Genomic DNA, 10,755 nt, shown 5'->3' on the forward strand with positions numbered 1-10,755 from the left:
GGCACCTGGGTAGCTCAGTCCGTTGAGTGTCTGATTCTTGATTGCGGCTCAGGTTGTGATCTCACAGTTGTGAGATCGAGCCCTGCACTGGGGTCTGGACTGACAGTGCAGAGCCTGCTTGGGATACTCTCTTTCTCTCTCTCTCTCTCTCAAGATAAAAAAATAAACATTACAAAAAGAAGAAGAAAAGATATGTGGATTGTTTTTTTTTTTAATTTTTAAAAAATGTTTTATTTATTTTTGAGAGAGAGAGACAGTGTGAGCAGGGGAGGGTCAGAGAGAGAGGGAGATACAGAATCCGAAGACAGGCTCTAGGCTCTGAGCTAGTTGTCAGCACAGAACCTGATGCGGGGCTCGAACCCACGAACCGAGAGATCGTGACCTGAGCTGAAGTCAGATGCTTAACCCACTGAGCCACCAAGATGCCCCAAAGATATGTGGATTCTGAAACCAAACCGCTTAAGTTCAAATGCAGGAAGGTTCAAAGGTTGGAAGACCCTGGACATGTTGCTTATTTTGTGTGTATCTCATTCCCTCATTTGTGAAGTGGCAATAGTAATAATAATGTACCTTGTAATAGTCATAATCATAATCATAGTAATATAAGAATAACCTCATTGGATTAACATGCAGGTTTTAGAACAGTGCCTGGTTCATGGTAAATGTCCAATTAATGTTAGATGATTATTATCCTCTGAGCTCTAACTTCCCCATCCACCCTAGTTTTCTACTCCCTGATCTTGACCTTATATTCCCAGATTCCTGCTCTCCCCAAGGCTTTTCCTGGTCCCACCTGTAATCTTACTGTAAACTCCCTTGTTTCTTAAACCTGCTTGAATTGGTTTTCATCATTTGCAGCCAGAAGTCTTTTTTTTTTTTNCTAAGCGAAAGTCGGACGCTTAACCGACTAAGCCACCCAGGCGCCCCTTGCAGCCAGAAGTCTTAATAACTGAGACAGAGAGAAAAGAATCACCTGCATCAAACAACAGTGGATGTTACAAAAGCACTTTCATGTGAGGGTGAGATTGCTTCTCCAATAAAGTCCATAAATGCCACAGACAATATCTAATCATAACTGAAACTTCAATTCAAACCACTGTCATTAAGCGATTGGGATGCTTCTAGCTATGATCTCATTCTCTGTTCTAAGAAAAAAAGGTCCAAAAGATCAGGACCAGTACAGATCCATGCCTGAAAAGTCAAGGGAAAGAGACTCTCCCAAAACCGCTTACTAACATCTGAAATTCTATCCTTAGCCATTCATGCCTTTGTTTGGTATCTGGTCTTCTTTGAAAAATTGAATGCTCTTGGGAAGGACAATGAAGAAAACTTGCTACATCTACTAAGAATGTGTTTATGAAATGACTGCCTCCCTCCTCCCCAACTACCAATGGGGGCAGCGAGAGAGCCTGAGCAGGAAGAAGTCACCACATTGCAGAACATAGTCTTGAATTGTTAATGGTCTCACCAACCACAAGTTTGCAGAGAGTGGTGGCCCTTAAGGAACTTGGAAAGAATGTTCTAATTTGTTTGTGTCCAGCTTGGTGAACAGCTGGAATGATTGCATTTGTTCTTTTTGCCAAGGACAAATCCGATCTGATTTCACTAAAGTGAAGCGGGGGAGGGGGCAGACTTTTGGCTGCCTGGAATGGTTGTTCATCAACCATTTGCTAAGCTGGTAGTTCTCAAATTTTGCTGCATGTTAGTATCACCCTGGAAGCTTGCAAACTCTCAGTCCCCAGCTCGCGCCCCAGAGCAGTTAGAGCAGAATGTCTGGGGGTGGTTGGCAGACATCAGAAGTTTATAAAGACCCTCAGGTGGTCCCACGTGTAGCTGTTTGGGAACCACTCTCCTGAGCATTTAGTGTGTGAAACACCTTAGGTGACACAGAACAGACACAATGGTTAATTTTGTTAATTTAGTTAAATGATTTTTTCTGTTGGTGTACCGTTCTATGAATATTTTTGTCCATATAATTCACATACCGTAAAATTCACCTTTTAAAAAATTTAAGTTTATTTATTTTGAGAGGGAGAGAGAGAGCGAGAGAGAGCGAGCATGAGTGGGGAAGGGGAAGAGAGAGAGAGAGAGAGAATTCTAAGCAGACTCTGAGCTATCAGTGCAGAGCCCGACATAGGGCTTGAAACCACGAACCACGATATCATGATCTTGAGCAGATGTCAAGAGTCAGATGCTTAACCGACTGAGCCATCCTGGCAAACACCCCCCACCACCATTTTTTTTAAAGATTTTATTTTTAAATAATCTCTCCACCCAATATAGGGCTTGAACTCACTATCCCAAGATCAAGAGTTATGTGCTACTGACCGAGCCAGCCAGATGCCCCAATTCACCCTTATAAAGTACATAATTCAGCGGCTTTAGTATATTTACAAAGTTGTGCAACCATCGCAACTAATTCCAGAACACTTACATCATTCCCCAAAGAAACTTTGTCCTCATTAGTAGTTATTCCTCATTTATCCCTCTCCCCAAACCTCTGTTACACATGAATCTACTTATCCTTTCTGTGGATTTGCCTGTTCTCGACATTTTATATAAACGGAATAACACAATATGTGGCCTTTGTGTTGGATTTATTCACTTAACATGTCTTCAGGATTTAGCCATGTTGTAGCATGCATCAGTATTTCATTCCCTTTTTTTTTTTTTTTAAGGTTTATCTATGTTTGAGAGACTGAGAGAGACAGAGCATGAGCCAGGGAGAGGCAGAGAGAGAGGGAGACACAAAATCAGACGCAGGCTCCAGGCTCTGAACTGTCAGCACAGAGCCCAATACGGGGCTCAAAGTCACAAACCGAGAGATCGTGACCTGAGCCAAAATCAGACGCTTAACCAACTGAGCCACCCAGGTACCCCGGTTCTTCATTCCTTTTTATGGCCAAAGAATATTCCATTGTATGCTATGGGTGCATACCACATTTTGTTTATCCATTCATTGACTGATTGAGATTTAGGTTGTTTCCATTTTTTGGCTATTATAAATAATGTTGCTATAAACACTTGTGTGCAAGTTTTTGTGTGGACGTATATTTTTCTTTTTGTGGGTATAGATCTAAGAGTGGAATTACTGGATCATACGGTAGCTCTATGTTTAACTTTTTGAGGGACCACCAGATTGTTCTCCAAAGTGGCTTCACCATTTATTTTAAGATTTCTTTTATTTTTAAGTAATCTCTATACCCAACATGGGGCTCAAACTCACAACCCCGAGATCAAGAGTTGCGTGCTACTGACTGAGCCAGCCAAGCACTCTGGCTGTACCATTTTACATTCCCTCTAGGCATGTATCAGGGTTCTTGTTTTTTTTTAATGTTTTATTTATTTTTGAGAGAGACAGAGACAGAGTGTGAGCAAGGAAGGGACAGAAAGAGAGGGAGACACAGACTCCGAAGCAGGCTCCAGGCTCTGAGCTGTCAGCACACAGCCCGATGCGAGGCTCGAGCCCACGAACTGTGAGATTGTGACTTGAGTCAAAGTCGGACCTTAACCAACTGAGTCGCCCAGGCACTCCAGGGTTCTAATTTTTCTATATCCTTGCCAACGCTTGTAATTAATTTCTTTTAGGTTATAGCTATCCTAGTGGGTATTTCTGTAAGTTTACAGATATATAGGTTTATATAACTACCACCATAATCAGGGTACAGGATCGTTCCATCACCCCGAAAAACTCCTTTGTGTTATCCATTTATGCTGCCCCCTCCAACCCTCACCCTTGGCAGCCACTGGCATTTTTCCATCGCTAAAGTTCTATCATTTGAGAATGGCATATGAATGGCATCATACAGCATGTAACCTTTTGATGCTTGCTTCTTTCCCTCAGCATAAATGCCTTTGAGTTTCATCCAAGTTGTGGGTACCAAAAGTTTGTTCCTTGTATTGCTAAGTAGGATTCCATTGTAGGGATGTTCTACAGTGTTGTTTTTTTTTAACCTGTTCAACCATTAAAAGACATTTCGGATATTACCAGTTTTCGACAATTATATATAGAGATGCTATAAATATACATTTACAGGTTTTTGTGTGGACATAAATATTCATATCTCCAGGATGAATGCCCAGGAGTGGGAAGACTGGGTCATAGGGTTAATGTACGTATGTTTAACTTTATACGGAACTGCCAAGCTATCTTCCAGAGTGGCTGTTCCATTTTGTGTTCTTCTCTGCAATGACCACATTGGGTATTATCAGTCGTGTCAGAACTGGGTATTATCAGTGGTGTTTATTTTAAGTCATTCATATAGTTGTGTGGTGATATCTTGTGGTAGTTTTTTAAAAATGTTTATTTATATTGAGAGAGAGAGTGAGCGCATGAGCACGGGGGGTGGAGGGGCAAGGAGGGAGGGAGAGAGAGAATCTCTCTCAACGTGGGGCTCGATCCCACGCATGATCTGTGGTCAAACCAAGAGTCAGACGCTTAACTGACTGAGCCACCCAGGCGTTCCTCGTCATGGTTTTAATTTGCATTTCCCTAATGACTAATGATATTGAACATATTTTCACGTGCATATTTGCCACGCTTATATCCTCTTTGGTAAAGCACTCTTGCCGTTTGCTCATTTTTAAATCGAGTTGTCCACTTTCCTAGTTGTTCAGTTAGGAGAGTTCACGATATATTTTGGACACAGATCCTGTGTTGGGTAGGGGACTTGTTAATATTTTCTCCGTCTGTAGCTGAGACACAGTCCTTTGGGTACATGTGTCTGAGGAGAGAAAGGAATGGCATTAATATTTATTGAGCACCTGCTATGTACTAGACATTGCATTAGCTTGCTGGAAAGGGGGAGTCTAAGGAAGGCAGAGTCCTGTGTTCAAGGGGCCTTTGTCAGGGGTGGGGGTGGAGAGGAAGCTGGGACACCACGGTCCCTACCACAAGTAGAAGTGTCTGAGCCACTTGAGGGCATACAGTGAGGCAGGAGATGGAAATGTCAGGGCTGAATGGTTTAAAGTGAGGGCTCTGGAGTCGGGCTGGTCCCAGGGGCACACTTGCACCCCCTCCCCCGTGCGACCTTGGGCAGGCTACTAAACCTTTCTGTATCTCTGCTTCTTTCTTCTTTTTTTAAAATTTATTTCTGAGAGCGAGAGAGACAGTGTGAGCGGGGGAGGGTCAGAGAGAGAGGGAGACACAGAATCCGAAACAGGCTCCAGGCTCTGAGCTAGCTGTCAGCACAGAGCCCGACGCGGGGCTCGAACCCATGAACCGTGAGATCATGACCTGAACCGAAGCCAGACGTTTAACTGACTGAGCCACCCAGGCGTCCCTGTACCTCTGTTTCCTCATATACAAAATCAGGGGCAGTAATAACGCCCACCTTGAGGGGCTGGGGCGACTAAACAAGACGACGCAGGTGGCACATGGGAAACCCTCCACCCATGTTCGCTTATTTCTTTTTATAGCAACATTGTTCAATGGCAATCAGGGAAGGCTTCCTGGAGGAGGTACCTCCTGAGCTGAGCCTCAAGGACTCAGTTTCCTCCCAGAAACTGAGATGGGGACAGTGAAAAGGCAGAAGCTGCACTCTGGAACCAAGAACTTTGTCCCAAAGCTTGTAGTTCTTCTCTCTTCCTCAGTCGATCCCCTCCCCTCTTTCTTTTCTCTTCCTCTTCCCCTTTTGCCTTCTTCCCACACTGGTGACCTTGGCTTTATGAGGTCGCTGATCATTGGGTTAGGAACTGCGGCCCTGAGGCTGCAGGGCCCCCTTTGGGGCCTCGACGGGGACTCTGCACCCCACTCTGGAAGGAAGCCGGACGCCGTGGGGAGGAGTGCGGACGTCAGGTCCAGGAGAGATGGATTTAGCGCGGGGTCACTTCCAGCACAAATTGTTGAGTAGGCTTCGTTGTCAGGCCTTTGGTGGAACAACAGCTGTACCAGCTCAAGCTTGTTCAGTTAATAATTTACTGCTGGGGAAATGGGAGTTAAATGAGCCAGGAGACATATTTTGTGTGAACTTTAAGATACCTCTGACAGCAATTGGTGTAATTTTTCCAGGAAGATACTAAAGCTGTCTGCATCTCAGTGTCCTGCCTGCCACGCTGACCCTTTGGATCCATTTTATTAATGTGGTTGGCTTTGATTTATGTCTATTTTATTGCTTTGGTTTCTCTCCTGAGCTCGTGACCATAGCAGCAGTGAGCGTGGAAAATGACTCTGTGAAGAAATACGTTCCCAGGTGTCCTTGTTCGAGGAAACTGACCAAGTGCCATGGGTTGTTCCTGCTTCGTAGGGCTGGATGTCATGCAGTGAAACTGCCCCTTTCTGCCCAGCTGGCCACCATGTGTGTGCACAGGGCCAGCCCCACAGGCCAGGGACGCGTGTACAGGACCAGGGCCCCATGCTTACAAGGCCCCCATGCTTGATTTAGTGTTCTATTGCTCTTTGGAAATTCTTTTCTTTTTTTTTTTTAAGGTTTATTTATTTTCAAAAGAGAGAGCACGAGCGGGATAGGGACAGAGAGAGAGGGACAGGGGATCCAAAGCAGGCTCTGTGCTAACAGCATCGAGCCCAATGCAGAGCTCAACTCAGGAATCGTGCGATCATGACCTGAGCCAAAGTCGGACGCTCAAGCAACTGAGCCATGCAGGCGGCCCTCTTGAAATGCTGAATAATTTCTGAAGAAGTTGTCAACATTTTGTACTGGGCCCTGAAAATCATGTATCTGGTCCTACTTGTGTGCCAGGCTTCTTGATGTTGACTTCAAGTGACCCTCTAAGGTCATTTTGTCTTGCCTCCTGCCTCTGGGCCCATCCTGAAATTCTGCCTGTGGAAGACACTCAGGGAGGCTACGGTGATTCTGTCCAAGAATCTTACAGCCTCACCAGCCAAGGCATTTTTTAAAAATTTATTTATTTTTGAGAGACACACACACACACCCAGAGTGTGAGCAAGGTAGGGACAGAGAGAGAGGTAGACACAGAATCCGAAACAGGCTGCAGGCTCTGAGCTGTTAGCACAGAGCCCAATGCAGGGCTCGAACCCACGAGCTGTGAGATCATGACCTGAGCTGAAGTCATTGGATGCTTACCTGACTGAGCTACCCAGGTACCCCATCAGGCGAGGTGAGGTATTTTAAAACACACACACAGAAAACTACATTGTTTAAAAGTAAGTAACATATGGATAGATTTCAAAATGCAAAAGGTACAGAAGAGTGTACATTGTGGCACCTTAATTATTCCCCAGTTTTCTTGTTTTTCTTCTTCTAAAGCAAGCACCTTCCCTGAAAATATATGGACGTATCTCTATATATCTTTCTTTACCAGAAGGAAATTTCTCCCACTATTTCTTCTTTTATTAAATGTTTTTCTTTTCTGTTTATTTCTGAGAGAGAGAGAGAGAGACAGCGTGAGCAGAGGAGGGTCAGAGAGAGAGGGAGATATAGAACCAAAGCAGGATCCAGGGTCTGAGCTGGCTGTCAGCACAAAGCCCGATGCGGGGCTCGAACCCACAAACCGTGAGATCATGCCCTGAGCCGAAGTCAGACACCTAACCGACTGAGCCACCCAGGTGCCCCTCTCCCACTACTTCAAACCTTTCTCTTTTCACCTAACTATGCATCTTGGAAATAATTCCAAATCATAATATAGATCTACCTTATTACATTTTTGGTAATAATTTCCCAGGGCTTGGATTTCTACAATCTACTTACATCCCCCATTGATGGACACTTAGGTTGTATCTGAACTTTGGCTCCTATAAACAATATCCTCTAAATAGGCTTGTCAGAGCTGGCAAATTAAAATATGGCCTTCTCAGTTAAATTTGAATTTCAGATAAACAATGAATATTTTAAAAATATAAGCATGTCCCATATTTATGTCCCAAGAAGATAGGACATTTGTAACATAGTTATACTAAAAAAATATTGTGTTTATCTGACATTGAAATTTAACTGGCTGGCTCAGTTGGAAGAGCATGCAACTCTGGATCTTGGGATGTGAGTTCAAGCCCCATGTTGGGTGTAGGGGTTACTTAAATGAATAAAGAAAGAAAACCTTAAAAAAATTTTAACTGGGCAGCCTGTAGTTTACCTGGCAATTCTATCCTAGAATAGTGCTTGGCACAGAGGAGGGATTCAGTAAAGGTTTATTTANATATTGTGTTTATCTGACATTGAAATTTAACTGGGCACGGGCACCTGGCTGGCTCAGTTGGAAGAGCATGCAACTCTGGATCTTGGGATGTGAGTTCAAGCCCCATGTTGGGTGTAGGGGTTACTTAAATGAATAAAGAAAGAAAACCTTAAAAAAATTTTAACTGGGCAGCCTGTAGTTTACCTGGCAATTCTATCCTAGAATAGTGCTTGGCACAGAGGAGGGATTCAGTAAAGGTTTATTTAGTAATGAATACATGTTTCCTCTCTAGAATGAAAGCTCAGGATGGTAGCTACTTTGGCATCATGGTTCGGGCTATACCCATAGGGCTTAATAGAGATTTGTTCAATACGTGAATGGATATTTGTAGCAATACAAATGCCATGATGAACCTCTTTGCGATCGCTTCCTTTGGCCCATGAGACAATATATTTGCAGGATAAATTCATTCATTTAAAAGTCTGATAGCTCCTGCCAAATTGCCCTCCACGGGGCTCTGACTCTTGGCCAAGTTATCTGATTGTATCCTGCTCATCGCCTAAAGCCATTTAACCTTAGGAGAACTTCCCCCTTGAGGTTGCCCTAAATGGAGGTCAGAAAGGAACTGAAAGTACCAACCTCATTACGCCCCCCCCTTTGGCTCTCTCCATCAATTTATGCCAAGAAATGAGGGATTTTAGATGCAAATGGCAGTAGATAACATCTGGCTCATCAGGACCCCCCCAGGCTGTCCTGTTCCCAGAGCCACCGGAGGAGCCCAATGGGGCTGCCAGCTCCTAGTGATGGATGGCTCTCATTGGTTGGGCTGCCTCAGAGGCACTCTTGGGTTCCTAGTCCACCTGCCTCCCAATCTTCTAATCTGTCACCAACACAGGACGATTTAATCATTGTAACGACACTGTCACTGAGCATGCATTGCCACCTCTGGTGAGAAGACCGGTTCCCTATCTTCAGTGGCCAACCTACCCACACGCTGTCTGTTTGCCAACCACCCAGATCGGGGTGAATCCGAGGTTACATGGAGCAGAGGGCATATGGCATTAAGTCTTTGGAACTAGGAATCCGGATGCTTGGAGCTTGGGCCCTATTTCACCACTTCCTGTATTAGCTGTGTGACCTTGGCCAAGTTACTAAACCTCTCTGAGCACCAGTTTCCTCTGCAGTTAAAAAAGGGGCTAATAGGGGCACCTGGGTGGCTCAGTCGGTTAAGCGTCAGGCTTCGGCTCAGGTCATGATCTCATGGTTCGTGGGTTCGGGCCCCGCCTCAGGCTCTGTGCTGACGGCCAGCTCAGAGCCCGGAGCCTGCTTCAGATTCTGTGTCTCCCTCTCTCTCTGACCCTCCCCTGCTCATACTGTCTTCTCTTTCTCAAAAAAATAAATAAAACTTAAAAAAAGGGGGGGCGGAGCTAATAACCCCTACCTATTACCTGAAGGGTTTGTCATGAAATTCAGAGCAATAATTTAGGAAAGGGGAGTGAAAATTGTGACACATTCTATAAATATACAATATTTTGGGGTTGACAGTGGAGATAGCATAGGGTCAGAGTGGTTTTGAGTTATTATTATTTTATCATGTTCTGTTTGTTTGTTTGTTTTACCAGTATGGCTTCAAAATTTCTATCCAAAAGAGCCTACAGGGCAACCACATGGAAAGTCGGAGTGGGAAGTTGTCTTTCAGAAAAGACTGGGAGGGGCGCCAGCAGCTTAAGCCTCGGACTCTTGATTTCCACTCAGGTCATGATCTCACAGTTCATGGGTTCAAGCCCCGCGTGCGGCTCTCGACTGACAGCACAGGGCCTGCGTGGGATTCATTCTCTCCCCCTCTCTGTCTGCCCCTCCCCCGTCTCAAAAATAAATAAACATTAAACAATTTTTTTTTTAATTAAAAAAAAAGACAAGACTGGGAAATAGTCCATATCGATCAATATTTGCCACCAAAGCCAGGGAGCAGGGCAGGCTGCTAACAAGATATGGGTGAAGCCTCTCTCAGCCACCCTTTGGTGACCCGGGTGTCTCCTCCCAGGACTGGAAACTGGGGCATCTGCTCCTCTGGGTTCCCTGTTTATGTCGAAGACTCTCTCAAGTTTGTTCATCAGGACAGACAATATTGACTCCGCCATCTTCTAGAAACTTGCCATTTCCAAAGAGGCAACAGTCCAACCTAATTCAAGATTGAGTTTCTTCCAAGTTCCCATGGTGGCACCTCTCAGTTCCTGGCGGGAGCTCTTGCAGTTGCAAAAAGAAGCCAATTTGTCAGCACTCTGGGACAGAGAGCCTTCCCAGAAATGGCTGAGAAGCGCTGAGCCCCGGGGCGAGGGAGGGCGCTTCACTCTCACACCTCGGNGTGTGTGTGAGAGAGAGAGAGAGAGAGAGAGAGAGAGATGCAAAAGGCATTACTGACCTAGTCCCCTTCCATGAGGACCAATGACTTTTGTCATGGTGTGAAATGCCAGCGAGCTGCAAATTAAGAATGACTTTCAACATCTACTTCCGATATAAATTTCCCCCCCAAAGCATCATGTCACACTTTCAAGGAGAGGCTGCCCTTGGAGAGATGCCTTCCTTTGGCAGTTATTGGGCCTGACAGCCTCACACCTGGAGGTGGGAACAAAATCCACAAGAATGAAAGTGGGTTTGTCAGGG

Source organism: Crocuta crocuta, unplaced genomic scaffold (genome assembly GCF_008692635.1).
Source record: "Crocuta crocuta isolate KB4526 unplaced genomic scaffold, BGI_CrCroc_1.0 scaffold289, whole genome shotgun sequence".
Lineage (NCBI taxonomy): Eukaryota > Metazoa > Chordata > Mammalia > Carnivora > Hyaenidae > Crocuta > Crocuta crocuta.